Here is a 20037-nt window from a genome sequence, read left to right as displayed (position 1 = left end):
GGGGCGGCGAGTCGCTAGGAAGACCAGGGTTGCGGATGCTGGCGGTAGCTCATATGCGGGGACGGAGATTTCCTGCTCCCCTGATTAACTTTTTCAACCATGTCACCAACAATCAGAGGCTGGCCATTGTAGTAGGAATCCCTGGCTTGCGATGAAGGATCATACAAGATTATACAGGTAGTCATGATGATGAAATCGGCTCACATAATGTTCAGTTGGTTCCAGCTTCGTGTTATGAAGGTGAATCATAATATAATTTTTGCACTTAATTTCAGATTAATAGTGAAGTATAGTTGAAGCTACTAAAAAGCCAAGTGTGCAATCTGATGGAATGGACATGAGCAGGAGCTAAGTGGATCGAACCTGGCGGTAGAGTATTTATAGGCCCGACGGCCCCTCCCACGCGGTCGCCGCACCAACCCCACAGCCCATCCAGGGCGCCCGCGGCCGGCCGAGGCGTTCGTTTCCGGGGGCGACTGGGGCGGGGAAGCGCGTCCCTGGCCGGCCAGGGCGTTGTGGCTCTCGCGCGCGGAGCTCTGGCTATCGGGCGGTGCTCGAGGGATCCGTCTCCGGCAGCGGGGCGGGGCGGGGCGGGGACGAGCCAAACCTCATGCCTCAGCGGCTGGGGCGGGGCTGCGGCGGCGGTTCCTCATTCGTTTCCAATAGGACGTCGGGGCCAACAGTGAGGGGCGGCGTGTGGGGCGGACGGCATGCCAGGGGCGGGATGCGGGCGCCAGGGAGGGCAACGATGAGGGGAGGAGGCAGTGGGGCACCGGGGAGGTGAGGTACCAAGCGGGAGAGGAGGGAGGTTGGGGATGGAGAGTTCCTATGCGTGCGAACGTGAGAGGAGGGGAAGTTGTGCATGGCGGGGGATAAGAATCGTGCGTGAGATCGGGATAGCAGTTTTTCAGAAAGGGAAGCAGGAGTTTAGGAGTGGCAGGGTGGGTAATTAAAGTGTAAAATGTGTTTGATGTTGTTGGGGTGGTTTAGTCCATCCGATTCTATGATTCGACGGATGAGATGATTTGATTCTCCGCCCTCTCGTTCTTTTATAGGAGTAGTAGATGCATGCGCGTTTTCTTGCTTCTAGCTTTTCCCACTTTGAAGTTATTTATTTTTTTGAGTCGGGCATAACCCCTTTCCATTACTTAGCATAACGGAAATACAAATAGTTTTAAGAGTTTAAAAGGAGACCTAGAAAGGGGAAGCGAGCTCAAAGCACCGCTGGGAAACCCACAATAAGCATTCGTCATCGAGCAGCTCACCATGGGGCGAAAACCCAACGACACCCTAAAACCAGCCGACTAACTCTAACCAGGAGAATTCCAACAAGTTTTAGGAGGGTTACTCCAGACATAAACCATGAGCCCACACAGGGGCGAAAGGACTATTTTTTCCAGATATAGTTAAGCACTCACGCAGGAGCAAACGAACTATCTATCAGCAGCAAATGCTTCAGCTCTTAGTTTGAGGTTCCCCTCGGCGCTTCACAGATCCGCATCATGTTCGATGCATTGGTCCTCAGCATCTTGGCTCCGCGCTCCATCATCTCTCGATCATCTCCTGTCATCAAACCTGCCCAGTAGGTAAGAAAACCACATGCAGAGTAAACCACATCAAAAGGCGACCTCATCTGTTTAGACTCAAAGGTAACACTGTTACGATTAATCCACATCGCCCAACAGAAACCTGCTAGACCAAAGGTATAAAATTTCTCCCCATCAGGTAAAAACATGTAAGCCCATGAATAGTACTGCCAAATGTTACTTGGACACAGATTCGTGCCCAGTACACATCCTACAGTCCTCCAGAGGACTCTGGCCACAGGGCAAGTGAAGAAGAGATGCTGGGATGTTTCTCTCTCCGCACAGAAGGAGCAGGCAGGATTTCCCAGCCACTTTCGTCTACTCATCACATCTCTAGTTAGGATAGCGTCCTGAAACAGTTGCCAAAGGAAAATTTGAATTTTAAGGGGAATTTTTGCTTTCCATATCCACTTATAGTTTGCCCCCGCCACATTTCTTTTCAAATATTCATAAACAGATTTCGTAGTAAACCTATTTTTCTTCCCCAAGGTCCAGACCACTTGGTCGGCTTCGCCAGGCATCGGCCAAGTCCCCACTATAGATTTGATATTACTCCATTGCTCAAGCATGGGAGGGTGGAGTTGCCTTCTAAAAAAGTTTTTTATATGCATGCATTCTCTTTGGTTAGATTCCCATGAAATGTTTCATTGGCACACACTCCCTCTGTCTCAAAAAATTTGTCTCAAATTTGTTTCTTAAATAGATGTACCTATCTCTAATTTGATGCTAGATATATCCATTTCAGAAACAAACTTTTTCGAACGGAGGAAGTATGTGTTAGTCACCAACGAACTTAATTTCTTTGTTAATCTAGCCACGGATGAATTTAATTTCTACGATTCTCTCAAGTAAACACATTCCATACCATATCATTTGTGTGTTGGTTGGTCAACTTGTTGATTCTTGACTTCTTGTTACTCATAGGCGGATATAAATCAGGAAATTTGTGTAAGAAAGCAAGATAGATCAGTTTTCTGAGAATCAGATAGGATTATTAATTAATAAACAAATTCTGTCTTTTGGCATCCGAGTGATGAGCTCGTTAGGTGGAGGCCCAGCAAATCGGCTTACATGGCCCAGGTGAAGGCCCAGCCGAGTGACAACATATGAAGTATTTTTTAGCGAAATCGCTAATTAAAGAGTACTCGTTACAAAGAACACTTCATTTTCTCAGGTTGCGACAAGTGACGCACATACAGCGTGTCACTTGTCGCAACCTGAGAGTTTTCCCTTTTTTTCGTATATTCATTTATTTAAAATGTTTTATCTTTTAAACCGTGCGTTCAAATCTCGAACCGTTTTTATCATTGAATTTCTCGCGTCGAGATCTTCAAAACTAGATCCCATGTTGATAGGTTTTGATGAACTTTTTTTTCATGAAAAAAAACGGACGAAAAAACCTGGCGAAAAAACCGAACAGGGAGCGCGGTTTTTTCCCCTTTCTGAAAGAGGCACGCCCGTGCCTCTCGCGAAATCACACCCGTGCCTCTTGTGGAAGCAAAACCGTGACTCTCGTGAAAGGAAAAAAAACAGAAAACGTGTTTTTTTTGTTTCCGAGAGGCACGACCGTGACTCTCGCGAAAGCACAACCGTGCCTCTCGCGGAAGCAAAATCGTGACTCTTGCGAAATAAAGAAAAAACAGAAAACGCGTATTTTTTTCCCTTTCTGAGAGGCACGGCCGTGACTCTCACGAAAGCACAACCGTGCCTCTCGCGGAAGCAAAACCGTGACTCTCGCGAAAGAAAAAAAACAGAAAATGCGTTTTGTTTTTCCCTTTCTGAGAGGCACGGCCGTGACTCTCGTGAAAAGCACAACCGTGCCTCTTGCGGAAGCAAAACCGTGACTCTCGCGAAAGAAAAAAAAGCAGAAAACGCGTTTTTTTTTGTTTCCGAAAGGCACGGCCGTGACTCTCGCTAAAGCACAACCGTGCCTCTTGCGAAAAAAACCGTGACTTTCGCGAAAGAAACAAAAAAGAAAACGCGTTTTTTGTGGAAAAGCTAAGGAAGACCGGGAGAAAACCAAAACGTCGAAAAAAAATAGGGAAAAAACCATTTAAAAAGCCGAAAACGCGTGCAGAAAAATAAAGAAAAAATAAAATTCGGAGGAGACGTCTAGAGCGCGACACGTGTCGAATGGCTAAGAGCGCGCCAAGTGGCGATGATCGTTGCGAGGCTCCCGAAGGAGCGCTCGTTAACTAGTTGCTCCCTATTTTTCCTGTATGTTAACTGAAACGAGTACCCCTCAAAAAAAAAACTGAAACGAGTTTTACCGCTACCGTATGGACGGACCAAAATATTAGAGAAACACACCATCCTTTACTAGGTACTAGGAAAAGTGCCCGTGCGTTATAACGAGAAAAGAAAAAATAGCACATGCTCTAACCCAATAAATTAAATTAGTGACGTTTCAATAATTTATATACCACAAAAGGTGTAAAAAGGTGTAATGAAAAGTATAGTTTATAAGTCAGATATGAAACATATTTTTTGAGTTTTCTGTGTGTGTCCTAACCTGTGTACATATATTATATATTAGTACAACATTGCCTAATCCTTATCCAGCTATGAATGTTGTTTGTCTCCTTTTTAGTTTTATTAATAATGTTGTAAAGGCAAGAGCTCCTCCTTCCCGGCGTGTGGGACGAAACAGGTCACCGTTGCCGCACTTTCTCTAAAAAAATTGTAATAGGTGCTAGCACGCATAGCATCGAGCCAAGGTTTTGTGTTTTGTTTTGAAAAATTTACTGTCCTTGAATGAATCGGTGAATTTTGGATTTTTGATTTTTTTTCTGGAAAATCTCGGACGAAAAGGACTGAGATTGTACATTTTTTAATTATGAATTTCAAAATTTCAAAATTCGAAATTTGTTTTTTAACGAAAAATGAGCAAAATATGAACTAAAAATGAATTGTACAATTTTTTTAATCCTGCAGCAATGGACTAAACCAGAATCTATCTGAACAACACCAATCCTTTGATTGATATACACCCACGAATAGCTCTGAACAATTCAATTTAGCAGACTATCCCAAACTTCAATCAGCAGGAATACCACAGTACTTACTACTCATCTTGGTGTGGTTAATACTCTCTCTGTTTTTATTTAGTCTGCATATTATGTTTGATTGAAGTCAAACTTTGCAAAGTTTGACCAAGTTTATAAAAAATATATAAAAATTTGTCATAACAAATCTATATGATGTGAAAGTACATTCAATAATGAATCTAGTGGTATTGATTTTTTATTGTATATATTAATATTTTTGTTTATAAACTTAGTCAAAACTTACAAATCTTGATTTTGACCAAAGCTAATATGCGGACTAAATAAAACCGGAGAGAGTACTATATCAATCTCAGCAGGAATGCCTAGTACTTGCATCTACACCACATTCTGGTCCCGTTCCAGCCGGCCGGGATGAGCACGTCCGCATCCAGCAGCTTCCGATACATTTTTGATTAAAAAAAGGCACGAGGCACCCAAAATCCCCACTCATCGCCACTGAGTGCCCCTTCCACAGTCCACTATCCACACATCGCCGTTTCTCTCATCCACTCAGGCGCCGCTCCGCCTCCGTCTTCTTCCTGCTACCTCACCACCCAAGCAGCCCGCCCTTCTCTTCTCCATCCACCTAACACCACCCAAGCGCTGCTCTCCTATCCTCATTCCTCAGCCGCGGTGGCTGCTGGTCAGCCACTTCCTGGCTGGCAGCGCCGGCGTGTTTGCTGCAACGGCTGGGGCGGTGGCCGCCTGCTTGTCGGCGCACGGGGGCCGGGGCGGAGTCCCGTGCCGTGGTGGTGGATCCCCTCCCGGTGGGTGGCTGTGGGCAATGGGGCCGGTGTGCAGTGGCTTGATTGCTCGCCAGATCTGGCGGCCGGCCAGCACGCGCGGGGGCTTGCTGTGGTGCCTGTGGCAGAGGCAGTCTTCTGGTGGTGCTGCTCGTCTGCCGGTGGCCGTGGATGTGGCGGCGCCTATGCAACGTCACCTATGCCCAAATCCAATCCAATCCAGCCCCTTTTCTGCTGTGTTTATGCCCAAATCACTTGACAGGCGACACATGCAGCGCCGGCCTGCCGTGAGCAGGTCCGGTGAGCCACGTCTTCCTTCTTCAAGCAAGGCAAGTCTCCTCGTTCTGGCTCTGCTCGATCAATTATCACTGCACATCAGCGGCTTCGTGCATGCAAATCTCTTTGGCACAAGCGGAGTAACATTTCTTCGTCAGGCACCGTATGTACCATGGCGCTCTCGCCGGTTAGCTCGAGACGGACACCCCATGGTGTGCACGCCCGGACTCTGCTCCGGCCGAGAACCTCTGCAGCCTCCGGGCTGCCTGCCTGGCGGAGACAGCGTCGAGCTGCAACTGCTCGTGCCGGCACTCCTTGCTACAGAAGGGTGTGTCCCCTCTGTACATGAAGACGTCGCTGTCGCGCGCCAGCCGCTTGGCGCAGAGCGCGCACGCGTCCAGCGCCGGCATGCCGGGCTCGCCCACCGGCTCGTGGCGCGGAGGCCGGCGGCGACGACCTCGTTGCTCTTGGCGACGCCAAGCCATGCCTGGCTCCACTGCCGAAGCCTCTCCCCCGGTTCACCGTTGTGGTAGCGCCCGCACTCCAGGCCGAAGCCGCCCCGCCGCAGCGCCTCGGTCCGCCGCGCCCGACGCCTACAACGGCAGCCGCGCTCTACAAACCCGCCGCGATGCCTCGCCCCGTTCCTGGGCTCGGGCAGCGTGGACGCCCGCCACAACGCATCCCCCTGCCTTGGTTTCTGCGGCGTCAATGCCGGCGGCAAGCGGCGGGGCGTGACCGGCGGTAAAGTGGAGGCAAAAGCAATGGATAAGTGGTGGAGGAACGAAACGTTATCCCTTTAAGACAGGACTGTGGGTTATTTTCTCATAAACGGGAGGACTTTTTTGCAAAAAAGGCCTGCGACGTACGACCAGAAGTCATCGCTGGTTTATTAGTAGGTAAAGATATATATAATAAAAAGATAGATATAAATATATTGATTTGTCTCAAAAAAATAGATATATTTATTCTGTCAAATCAAGAAAAGTTGACATAATTAACCACCCGTACATATCATGTGATGATATCTGTCCTCTCATGCTGGACCCTCACTCGTCGGATGCTTATCTAATTGGATTATGGTCCCCATCATTTTGTAGTGAAAAAAATAAAAATATTAATGTACAATAACACATCATTTTAAGAAGAGAAATTAAGATCTCTCAGCTAATGGGCGGCTACTTGAAGAGATCAAAGGGTTGCTTCGGTCTTTTGATGATTTTAAGGTTGCTTGGGTGCGGGTTAGCGAATAAGGTCACACATATCTTAGCTAGGAATGGTTGTTGTAATGCCTTCTGTAAATCTTGGCTCCATGTTCCTCCCGAGTGTATTCGCCCAAAGGTAACATATGAGGGAGCTGCGAACTATGAATAAATTAACAACATTTCCCTCAAAAAAAGAAGAGAAATTAAGAATAGCGTGGATCACCTCGCACACCCTTGCCTTAACTTTTGCTGCTTCGTTTTGCCCTCTTTTTGCTCATGATCGGCATTACAAAAGAGGCGACGGCATTCACCATTACCGCACCAACATGGGTGCTCACTGACACCGCGCAAGTACGGGATGTGGCCATCGACGCCACCCCTACGCGTCAGATCATCATCGTTGTTGTCAACGTATACAACACATGCTCAATGCAACACCTTGGTCCGGGCGCTCCAGTACCAAGCACCCCGGCCGTCACCAGCACTAGGAGGTGAATGCTTTGGCTGCCACGTCCTTCCCCATTCGGCTGCTCGTCGGGCTAAACATGTCATTACCCCACCACAACCATACTTCTTCCATGTGACGGTTTCAGACTGTGCCCAACTCCACCACCAGGAACACCATACATAACCTGATCAAGTAAGGAGGGTCATTTCGTCCCGTCAGCCTTTCCTCTGCCTATTCATCCAGACTAGCCACTACATCACCCATTCACCCTGATTTCCAGCTAGATTTTCTTTGACTTCCGATTGGTTTGAGGAGCCCTTAAATGAAATTGTAATGATCCTCACAAACGATGTATTACTTATTACAAATGAATAAAGTCTGAGTTTTTTCAAAAAAAAAAGCCACTACATCACCCTGTAGAGGCTCGCCATCAACCTTGACAAACCCCCGCAGAGTGGCGAGCGAGATTGCGGCTCCTACAATCCATCTGGATCTAGCGAGGCCCTCGGCACCTAAGCGTGCCATCTCTTATGCTGATTCACAACTGCAGTGACAAATCGCCAACTTAGCCTCCGCCTGAGAACATGGATTCCACGAGGTCTCAACCTCCCCATCAGCACCGCGAAGACACCTCCCCATCAACGCCATTAAGACTGCTGCCTGCTAATCTCCACCACCTCAGCATGGCAGTGGATGATGGTGCAGCGGCATATGGAAACAGAGGAATGGAAGAACCTTGTTTAGTGAATATATACACCACTAACACAATACTAGGGAAAATAAAATTTATTCCATAACCTTACCAAAGAGAAAAGAAAATGTCAACATGACTTCACATGGTGCATCAATTGGAGGTTCTCGTAGACACATAATTGTTCTTCCCGTGGATACAACCATTGCAACTTAGGATGCACTCTTGTATCCTTAATCCACTAGTACCCTTTTAAGTATAGAGATATCCGATTAAAGTTTTACATCTGGAAACAAGTTCTGAAAATAACATTGAATATTTACTTTTAGTCGAAACAACGGATATGATAAACTAATACTTGAAAATTACACCACATTACCATTTGGATCACATTATATATATTAAATCTCTGCCAAACGTCGCACATAAATGATTTTTAAATAAGAAAATTATAAATCCAACTTACCTCAAAATTAAGAATACGTTCCCAATTTCCTTGAACATATTTAAGAAGACATAAGTGGCCCAATTCAACCATTTATTGGATCATTTAGGCATTTCCTGGTGATCATAGATGCATGTAGTAGTTGCCGGCACGGCTGCGGGGCCAGTTGAGCTAGACATGAGTTTTTTTTAATATTTAACATCTATTAAAAATTTGGTCACATATGACATGAAGGGCAAAAGTGTCTTTTTACATGCAATTTAACGGTGTTAGATGGGAAAATGGACTGAAGTGTCATAAAGGGCACAAAATTTAGACTTGGTGTTGAGATAGGAAAAAAAGTTTTCAGTGTCAAATAAGAAACAAAATTTAGGGGTGCTAAATAAGGAATTCTCTCGCCTTTATATTTGACGGTAAGCCAAATGAAAGAGAATGGTTAGTAGCAAAAAAATGGCTGACATTTTTGTGGCTAACCAGGTGCTATGCTAAGTTGCTTTACCAAAATTTGGATTTGGTAGGCTACAAATCAAATCCAACTTGTTTTGCCACATTATTTGCATTACGCTATCTTGATGAGTTAACCTTGGCGTTAAATCAAACAAGCCGTAACTAGGGACAAAATTACATGGACAATGCCAAAATTTGGTAAAAACAAATTGTATCAAACCAAAGGGTGGTTAGGAAACTGTGGGAGTAGAAGGACAGAACCAAAACACGTTGTTTGCTTTAGTACGTTATATACAGCTAAGAGTGGTTAACAAACTGTGGCAGTAGAAGACCAGAACTAAAGAGTTAAACATGCTGCTGTACTTACAAGAGTGAATAGTTTAGAGTCGAATGCTTCCTCAAACTTATTTATATGATCATTCATTCGCTAAAACTGGAGTAGGTTTAACCAAAAACATAATAGGGAGGGTTAAAAAGGGACCTCTACCATCAAACATTATGTTCATGTAGTTACCTAGTTATTAATGCATCTGAAAATTGATTTATTGGTCAAGAGAGAGTACCTGACTAAATTTCCTATTTCACATTGCGGTCTGGCAAACGGAGTCAGCAAGCTTGAGACAGCAACTGCACAACTTGCAAGAAAGTCACGATTATGATGACCCATAGATTCTGCAAAAGAGTCAAATGGCATATTAGTGTAAAGCAAATGGTTTTCAAAGTTGCCTATTTATTTAGATATCACAACAAAATCACATAAGCACTATCTCAAACAAAACTGAAATATTGCAACCAGGCCACGGACAAAACCTTTTCATTTCAAATGACAAGGGAATTCAGCATCGGAAAGCAAAGCAGTTTTCCTTACAGAATCAATCAGTGGTTTCTAGATAGGATGGTACAATGGTTTTTTTAACTAGCTTGAATGTTTCGTCAAATCAATTTATCCCAAGGAATAACTCTGTTCTACGCATACAGTACAGGCAACTGATGGTAGAAAAAAATCTGGCCTAACTGAAAGTGATCTCCAAACTTTGGTGAACCAACTTGAAATGGGCCTCCACGGTGTCAGAATGAAGGTGGTAGCTCATAGGTTCCTGCAACTTTATTTTCAAGAGTGGGTTTTCTATCCTAGGGGGTAGCTTCCCCCGATGATCCAACGCCTATTCGTACATACGGATCTCCGTGAACCGCCACCACATGGTACCATTATACGTGCTCATTAGTATCATTCATTCACCATTAGCATCGTATGTGGATAGGGACCTTTCTCAAGATACATTGTGCTGCAAATAGTCAATGGTATATTGGCTACAGATGTTTACAGGCATGCCGTATCTTCCAGTACAAACCAAAACAAAACTACAAAAGGCTATGATATCTTAGCTACGACTATGATATCTTAGCTACGGATGCTTATGTTATGAAAGCAACTTGTATATTGGGAGGCCAAAGCCAGCATATATACACATACATGAGGATGCCAAAAGGCTACAAAAGGATGCCAAGAGACTAGAATGGAAAAGGCCAAAAGACATCACTAATATAACTCTAACCCCCCCCCCCCCCCTCAAACTCATGGTGGATCCACAACACTGAGTTTGGAGAGGTAAAATCTATGTTGTGCTCTAGTTTGGGCCTTCGTGAAAAAGTCTGCTAGCTGTAACTCAGAAGGCACATACTGAAGAGCAATAACATGATCCTCCACAGCAGCGCGCACATAAGAAGCATCAACACCAATATGCTTGGTAAGTTCATGCTTCACAGGATCCAGCGCAATGCTGATAGCACATGTACTGTCTGACAAGAGGGTGGTAGATGTAGTAACAGAAACGCCTAATTCCTCGAGTAACCATCGTAACCAAGTCACCACTCCAGTCAGAAGAGCCATAGCTCGTAACTCCGTCTTTGCACTCGAACGGGAAACTGCAGTTTGTTTCCTCGTCTTCTAGGCAATGAGAGAACCACCAAGAAAAACACAGTAAGCAGAAAGTGAACGGCGATCAGTAGGATCACTAGCCCACGTAGCATCTGAATAGGCCTAGAGCTGTAACGAGCTGGAACGGGAAAAACAGACGATGAGAGATCGTGCCACGATGATATCATAGAACACGTAGAAGGTGACTAGAGTGAACTAAAGTGGGAGCAGCAACAAACTGACTTAAAATATGGACAGGATAGGAGATATCCGGGCTGAGTGACAGCAAGATAGACAAGACTCCCAACAAGATGACGATAATGCGTCGGATCAGACAAGGGCTCGCCATCAGAAGCGTGAAGCCGAACATTGCGCTCATTACTAAGAGCCACACAAGCAAGAAGATCCTGGATATACTTTTCTTGAGAAATAAAAAAGGCATCAGAGGTGGAGGAAACCTCAATCCCAAGAAAGTAATGAAGAGGACCAAGATCAGACATTAGGAACTGCTCACTGGGACGGGCCTTAACAAAGGCAATGTACTCAAAATCGTCGCCAGTGATGATCATGTCATCAACATATAGAAGAAGAAGAGTCCTACCATGAGCAGAAAGGTGGACAAACAATGCTGGATCATGAGCACTGGGGAAAAACCAGTTGCGGTCACCATAGAGGCGAAGCGCTCAAACCAGGCACGGGGGAGCTTGCTTAAGGCCATAGAGAGAGCGACGAAGACGACAAACCATGCCATCAAGAACAGAATACCCAGGTGGTGGCTGCATATAAACCTCCTCACGCAACTCACCATTTAGAAAGGCATTCTTCACATCAAGCTGAGACACAGACCAATGGCGAATAGAGGCCACGGCGAGAAGTGTGTGGACAGTGGTCATATAGGCCACAGGAGCAGAAGTTTCATCATAATCACGACCATGCTCCTGTTGAAAGCCACGAGCCACAAGACAAGCTTTATAACGATCAGAGCGAGTCTTTATCTTGTACACCCACTTACAAGTGATGGAACAAACAACGGGAGGAAGAGAAACTAGATCCCGCGTGTCGGTGCGCTCAAGGGCAGCAACCTCCTTAGCCATCGCAAACTGCCATTCAAGATGAACAACAGCATCTCGATAAGAAGTTGACTCAAGAATGGTCGAAAGACCATAGCAAGAAGGAGAATATTTGTCAAGGGGTGGACAAGGCCGAGAACAAAGACCATAAATCGGTTGAGAGGAAGACGACACACTAGAAGTAGAGGGGACATCAGTAGACTCATCCACAATACGTGGACGAAGAGTATAATGGAAACCAAAGGAGGGAAGAGGTGGAACCACTGGAGGTGGTGACGAAGAATGTACCGGTGATGAAGGTGGACAAGGGGAAGGTGTCGGTGATGAAGGTGGAGAGTCATGCGATGTGGGAGGAGAATAAACTATAGGAGAGGACGGGGTCGGATCTGCAACAGCGGGACGAGGAGTAGGAATACTGGGCACAAAGGGAGGTGTATCCGAAAACATAAGAAAAGAGATGTCATATGTGGAGAAGGCCGAGGAGGATGGACACGGGTAGAAAGGGCGGGACTTCATCAAAGGTCACATCCCGGGAAATACGAACGACCGACAGGATCCCAACACCGATAGACCTTATGCTCATCACTGTATCCGAGAAAGACACACTCAACAGACTGAGCGGTCAGTTTGGTGCGTTCACGAGGGGCAAGCAAAACATAGCAACACAACCAAACAAACGAAGCGCCGAATAATCAGGAGAACGGCTAGAAAGACGCTCGAGAGGAATACCATCCTATAGAGCAGCAAATGGCCGAATGTAGATGAGATAGGTGGAAGTGGTAACAGCCTCAGCCTGGAAGAGAGGCGGCGATCATTATGGCACGCGTCGTCTCAAGAAGGTGACGATGCTTGCACTTAGCCACACCATTCTGAGTATGAGCACCAGGACAAGAGAACTGAGTAAGGGTACCCTGCTCAGCAAGGAACCCTCGCAGCGCATGGGAGATATACTCACCAGCTGAATCTGCACGAAAAATCCGAATAGGGGTGGACTGTGTATGAACCACGGCAGCAAAAAAAATTGTATATCGCCAAGGCAGCCACTGGTACAGGGCAGGCGTGTGTCTCTTTGCGGGCCTGCTTCTTCGACGACGTCCGCAAGCTGTTCGACAGTTTGCCCACAAGGTACAAATGGACTCCGCCGACAAGTTCTTTTTCCACAAATTTCTTTGTGACTCGGTTGATTCTTCATCCGACAATGAGGAGATGGTGGCTGCTGTGTTGGTCGTCCATGACCACCTTAGTAGTCAGCAGCCGTTGTTCCGGGGCTTGATCCCGGGACACTGGCGTTGAATCGCCACCGAAATAGCGGCCATTTCTTTCTTTGGAAGGACTAATTCGAGACACTCAACCCTCTCTTCAAACATCACCAATTCCGGCAGCGTTTCCACATGGCTAGGCACCTTTTCAACAATATTCGAGAGGGGGTGGTCGGGTACGATAAGTATTTCGAGTGTAAGGAGGATGCCCTTGGAAAGATTGGATTCTCCTATTATTAAAAATGCACTGCAGCTATTCGGATGCTTGCATACGGAGTTCCGGGTGATCTCATTGATGACTACATCCATATGAGCAAGTCCACATGCCAAGAGTCCATGTACATGTTCTACAAGGCTGTGATTGCAATGTTTGGCCCTGAGTACTTGAGAGAGCCAAACGTTGCAGATACAGCCCGCTTGTTGGCAATGAATGCCAAATGAATGCCAGCAGGGGCTTCCCAAGGATGCTTGGTAGCATAGACTGTATGCACTGGGAGTGGAAGAACTGCCCTTCTGCTTGGCAGGGGCAATATAGGGGCCATGTCAAGGCGGCATGGCCGGATCGCACACTGATCTCAACGTGCTTCAACGCTCTCCGGTGTTTGCAAGGCTTGCCGAAGGCATCTGCCCCGCCGGTGAATGTTAACATCAACAGCCACAACTACAACAAAGGATACTACCTAGCTAACAGTATCTATCCTCAGTGGACTACTATTGTGAAGACAATCTCCAACCCTGTAGGAGAGAAGAGGAGATCTGCACAAGAGCAAGAGAGTGCTACGAAGGATGTGGAGCGTGCCTTTGGTGTTCTCTAATCTCAGTGGGGCATTGTCCGGTATCCTGCTAGAACTTGGGGCACCAAGAAGTTGTGGGAGGTGATGAGTGCTTGTGTGATGATGCACAATATGATCGTAGAAGATGAGCACCCGGAACGTATCTACAACCAAGGGTTTCAATTTCAGGGTGACAATGTTGTGCCTGAGCATGGAGGAGTGGGAACGTTTGCACAGTTCACCCAATTTCATCATCAAATGCGTAATTGGGAAACTCACATTCAGTTGCAAGATGATTTGGTTGACCATATGTGGGTTCACGCTGGCAACCAATAGATGTATCTTCTTTTTTTAAGTATTTGAGACAATTTAATTTTTATTTGACTTGTAAACTTTGACATATTTATTTGGCTTGTGAACTATGCTATATTTATTTGGCTTGTGAACTATGCTATGTTTGTTTGCTTGTGTAACCATGTGAAATGTTTGTATTCTGTTTGAATTTATGTTTGCAAAACGACGGCAAGCCAGCCGCGCGGGCGAAAATGTGTCCGCGTGTTGGGCGCACTGCCGACCAAATGAAAAACAAGACAGACGACGAGCGGACGGCCGACCCAAACGGACAAAAGGCGGACAAAGTGAACGTCCGTTTGGGTCGGCGCGTTGGAGTTGCTCTAAGAGACTTTATTAAATCTATAGTTTACTATACACCTGCATGATGGCAGATGCTAAACAATGTTGGCACATATCCCCAAGCAATCAATCCTACAGTGGGATTAGAGGGGTAGCTATCCCAGGGTCAGTTCAATATGCCATGGAGGACTAGCAAATCCTAAGTAGAAGGGTCAACCCTGCTGTTGATGCACTTCGATACATGGTATCATATATAAAAATGCTGCTATCTTTATATGTCAATTCCTTACCAAGAAACCTTATTCACAAGGAAAATATGGAAGTCGGAGAGAAAATAAACATCACACTAAAGAAAACATATGACTACGCAACAAGGTATAAAGTTGTGACTGACTCACAAACTTCCAGAAGAATTCACATAATATCAGAAAAATAGTTAATTGACATTTTTCTTAAAGCTACAGATCTGTGGATCAAGAGGTGCCAGTGATATTAATGTGATAGCGCCCTACAATTTCGTGCCAAATATCCGCATTAATCTTTAACTTAGCCCACTACATCAAAAGGATGGAATGCAGAGCAGCACAAGAGGTAAACTAGAAAAACTAACTGCTCCGAATATAAACACAGCCATATGATTAGCTCTATAAAGACAATTTGAACCTTAAAATGATGTACAGAGAAAAGGAAAATGCAAATGGGAAGGCAATATATATGTAAAGTGAGACCCAACTCAACAAGAGATTTAAACACCCTTTTTCTCAAACTCTTAGTGCTTCAGCTGTTCAGAGGAACTAAATATGCAAGAATACAAGGATGTATGATGAATTGATTATTCCACCATGTTAAGGAAAGTGACACATATCTTATCATATTAGGTGCCATCTTTATAAGGGCTTTTGTAGAATCTTGATTGCCAATATCTCTTCAGAGGTCAAGAGGACCATACACCAATTATAATTGTTCGCTTATAACAAGGAAACCACAAGGCGTCAGGATCTCACCCAAAGTAAAAGGTGTAAGCAATTGGAGTGTTCGACAGGATTAGACACTAGGGTACTGTTCAGACCTAGATTCTTGTATAGGGCAAGGATCTAAGAGTTCTTACAGGTTCCGGAGTTCTTAGTGATCCCTTAGTGTATTCTGGTTGTATGTAAGGAATTTATGGTCAGGTTTCACCACTTCGTTCTTGATTCAGTTTCGCAATATTTGACACAGAACTATGATATCCAACCTACATAGTCTCCAGCAAGATTCTCAGCTTATATAACATTTGGGAATACAGTAGCTAATAATCAGTTGTCCAGAAATTTTTAGTAAACCACAAATATGAACTAGAATAAAGAACAATCTCATCATGTACAATATAACAGTATGTATTTCTTACTTGTAACTTCCTTGCAAGTAATGCAGTTGTCGCCTCATGCTTGGTGCCACCACATGCAATAACTGCGCAAAAATATTACAACGATCAAAATATTTCACAATGATCAAAAGATGCAAAGTAAGTGTATATATAAGGCATCTAGATAACTTAACACCCTGTTTTTGCTGGCCAAGAAATATCTTTTCTCGACACAAATTAGCGAATAAAATAATAAGCATTACACAAATCGACGGCAGCTTCTGACCTTTGTTTGTGGTCCCTCCATACCAAAATATAAAACGTCATATATTTTGGTACAGAGGTAGTATATAAGAAGCTATTGACACAAACTAGGCTCTATTTAGAACAAATAATTCCCACCAGGCAGAACTTGCATCTAGAAAAGCGTACCACAACAATGTACACAATGTATAAACCAAATGCTCCCTAGGCGCCTCTGCGCTATCCAGGGGCGCCTTAGGGCTCCCTCTGAAGGAGCCACCACCACATCCTCTCATCCCGAAACCATTGCCGTGGCCTACGATCTGCTCCCGACGTCGACGAGAGGCTTCTCCTCTGTCGCCTTGGTCTAGTTCAATGTCTTCCCCTCGTGTCACAACTTGTTAAGAGGAAATCCTGGTGGTTTTGGTTGAGGCATGTGGATGGCACAGCTCACGGAACACAATCTGGTATTAATCAATTGGATACGATGTTGTGTTTTTGCCTTTTTGGTGCTTCAAATACCGATCCATGATTTTTCCAGGTTGAAACCCATGATCAGACCCTTCACTGGTCGGATCCAACAAGGACGGACACACGCCATCTCTTTTGCTCAAGGCATCTTCTTCAAGGTTGACAGTCTGGTCTTCACTGGTTGGACTCGAGAAGAATGGTATGTGCACTCAGGTTGACGTGTTTAGCTTCCACTTTAGGTGTGTCCTCTAGATGTGGCGCCACTTCCTCATTCGTGCAGCCTAAGGTATGACAACGAGTTCATCCAACATGGCAGAACAGGGTGTGCCTACACATGAGATTAGTTTTTGCCTTGTACCTTTGAGAATGAAAATCCTTCATTGGCTGGATCAGGCAACATCGTCGCATAACATGTGTCATTTCATTGTTGAAGGCATCGCTTTGGAAGATTTTTTTTTTTTTGAAACGAGGCAAAAGACTTGCCATTTTCATTGATTAAGAAGAAGAGAATTGCCTGGTTAATTGACGGGAAACCGGGCTAAAACCGATACAACACAACCCACATGACATGGGCACCACCGGCCAACCTGGCCACCGACATGGAATAGAAGCCACGACGGCACATGCCAACGGAAGGCCACACTCGCAAGCAACCGACAGCTCCGACATTGATGACAAGCAACACAAGGGAAATATGCAGGACTTGCACCGACCGTGCCCCAAAGAGCACCTCGGACACGCCGGGAAGAACCGACTACCGAAGACCACGCCGCGACCCAAGCTCCTCTCGACGCCAACACCGTTGCCAAACAGAAACCAGCGCCCCGCCTCAGCAAACCACGCGGCGAAGATGCCGCCATTGACGGCGAAGATGCCATCATCCTCCAGTCTCTCAGTCGTCGCCGGCTCCGAGACGATGCCCCCAACGAGGAGAAAGACGCGAAGACGCCTCCATCGCCCGATCCAGCGGATCTGAGGTTTCCCTCCGGAGCCCAAGCCATGGGGAGAAGGGGCACCTCCACGACGACGCTTCCAAGAAAGATCGCGGCACCCGCAGGCGCCGCCGTCGCCGGCTCCGGTGAAGACCGGAGCAAGGATTTCTCCCGGAGATGTGCCGACCACCTGCCACCACCGACCGCCGCCCACAAACCACCACCCCTGCCGAGGCCGACCTCACTCTAGCCACGGGATCCCACGATCCACCGCGACCAGATTCGCACCACCTCCTGGCCGAAGCCGCCACCACCACACCCGGGGCCGCCGCCCCGAAGCCCAAGAGCCGCCACGTCATCGTCTTCACCATCTGCAGGAGCCCGGCTAGGCCCGACGGCAAGGAGCCCACATCGCAAAGCTGGAGGCAAGGGAGGGCCTGACCAGACTGCGACCTCGCCCCAAGCCTTGCCTCGGTGGGCCGGAGGACCGCCAAAGCCGCCGCCGGAAGGCTACAGCCGAGCCGCACCAGATCTGAATCGCCGGAAGCCGGAGCCGCACGAGCGAGATAGAGCCGCCGCAGCCGCCTAGCCTCGACCCACCGTTGGACGTAGCGAGGCCGCCGCCGTAGCCGCGCCAACTCGCCGTGCCGCCCAGCCGTCGCGCCGCCAGAGGAGCAGCCGTCGCCATGGGACCCGCAGCCTGGACCGCCACCAACCCGAGCGGGGGAGCAGGCGCGCCGAGGCGCGCGCAGAGCACCGACCGCCGAGCCGCCCACGCCGCCACCACCGGGCCGCCGCCCCGGCGCCCAGCCTCGCCGATGCGCCGCGCCGTCCAGGGCCAGTCCCGGGAACGCATCCGCGCGAGAGAGGCCCGCCGCCGCCGGCTGCTGCGCGGGCTTTGCCCGGCAGCGACGCCCGACGGCGGCGGGGGGGCGAGGAGGAACGGGTGGGGAGGCGGCGGCGGCGCTAGGGTACGCTCGGGCCGCTCCCCTGGAGAGCGACGCGAGCGGGGAAGGGGGTCGCGTTCCCTCCTCTCTGCCCAACTATTCGCTTTGGAAGATGAAGGTGTTGACTTCCTTCCGAGGTGTTTTTGCTGTTTCTGTTCTGGCCTTACTGGTTTGGTTTGACTAATTATCGTTCTTAGGCGTTGCTGACACTTTGTTCTCATAGTCATGGTTGCTTCCGCCGATGGTTGCCACATCCAGTACTCCAAATGTAACTCTCTTTTTTTTAGGAAACACATGTAATGAATTATGGTTGCATGAATCATCTAGTCTAGATGCAAAATAAAAACCATTCCTTTTCCAAAAAATAGCAATATACAGTGTATATATAGTGTTGACGAACTCATATCAACCTATCCATGAAATGTCGGCCGATGTCTCTACTTCCTATCCCACTAAAACACAGATCCATGTCGAGCGATTAACGGATGTGCAAACACGAGCGAGATCTGGTAGATACAGGAAATTCCCCACGAAAAAATAAGCGGTAAATTCCAGGATCTTCCACTCACCTCAAACCCTCGGCGCAGGCGGCCAGACGCGCCCGAGACCAAGCATTCCCGGCTGCGGGAGGCGAGGCGGACCTAAAAGGCGGCTGGTGAAGGATCTGCAGACGGCCGCGGATTCCATGGAGGCGGCTGGAACCCTAGCGGGAGCAATACTATAATGGAGAATAGGAGGTTGCGTGCTGCTGGAGCATGGAATTGGTTTTTCGGCGAGGGAAAAGTCGGAGGGAAGGCGGAGGCGAGAGGGGAGAGGGAAAGAGTAGTCGTGGGTACAGAATGGCAGATTTGTTTACTCTCGGTTAATTGGGGATTTGGGGAGGGTTTGTGGCTGCCAAGGCGGCACGTCACGGGGCAGGTCATTTTCAGAAGAAACAGCTGTCGGTAAGAGCAAAGGCAGTTGGATCCATTTTATAAATAAACAAGCAAGGACAGTCTATTTCAACTTGGCTGGTTTATGTTTTTTTTAATCTAAAGCAGAAACAACTACTCCCTCCGTTAGTCCGCATAAGGTTTGATCAAAGTCAAGCTTTATAAAATTTGACTAACTTTATATTAAAAAATATAAACATTCATAGTATGAAATCAATATTATCAGATGCATCATGAAACGTATTATCATACTATATAGTTTTAGTGTTGTAGATGTTCATATTTTTTTATATAAATTTGGTCAAATTTTGTGTAGTTTGACTTTAACCAAATCTTATATGCGGAGTAAGAAAACGAAGGGAGTACTCAGACGGGGGAGTATATTCAGAGAGCATCAAAGGCCGTAGACTATTCGGGACGTCTACTGTAACATTCCGATTCTCGGAATGTTTAAGAAAAAGTTTTCCAAAAATCAGGACGAAAAAATTTCGTTCGTTTTATTTGTTAATAAAAGCTTAAATTGAGTTTTTATGAAGTTAGTGGATTTAATTTGAACTAACATCAACTTAAATTAAATTTGTGTTTTGATCTTTTGTTTTAACTGGTTTTTAAATTTGTCTTCGGCATAT

General features: G+C 46.6%; 1 long non-coding RNA gene across 5 annotated transcripts; it reads right to left on the bottom strand.

Annotated features, from left to right (window-relative positions):
* Window positions 1-7077: 7077 nt before the first annotated feature.
* On the bottom strand, window positions 7078-19348 carry LOC123150195 (uncharacterized). Of its 5 annotated transcripts, none has more exons than XR_006475002.1 (5): window positions 19046-19348; window positions 15926-15987; window positions 9449-9557; window positions 8460-8609; window positions 7078-8292 (listed from the first exon to the last, which is right to left on the bottom strand). It is a non-coding gene; the product is annotated as an uncharacterized lncRNA (long non-coding RNA). The 5 variants fall into 5 exon arrangements; XR_006475003.1 differs by having other exon boundaries at window positions 7078-8242; window positions 8460-8592; XR_006475004.1 differs by having other exon boundaries at window positions 8460-8554.
* Window positions 19349-20037: the final 689 nt, after the last annotated feature.

This window comes from Triticum aestivum, chromosome 7A (genome assembly GCF_018294505.1).
Source record: "Triticum aestivum cultivar Chinese Spring chromosome 7A, IWGSC CS RefSeq v2.1, whole genome shotgun sequence".
In the NCBI taxonomy this organism is placed as follows: domain Eukaryota; kingdom Viridiplantae; phylum Streptophyta; class Magnoliopsida; order Poales; family Poaceae; genus Triticum; species Triticum aestivum.
Note: the sequence above shows the minus strand (reverse complement) of the source record. Positions and strands in the feature narration are given on the sequence as shown.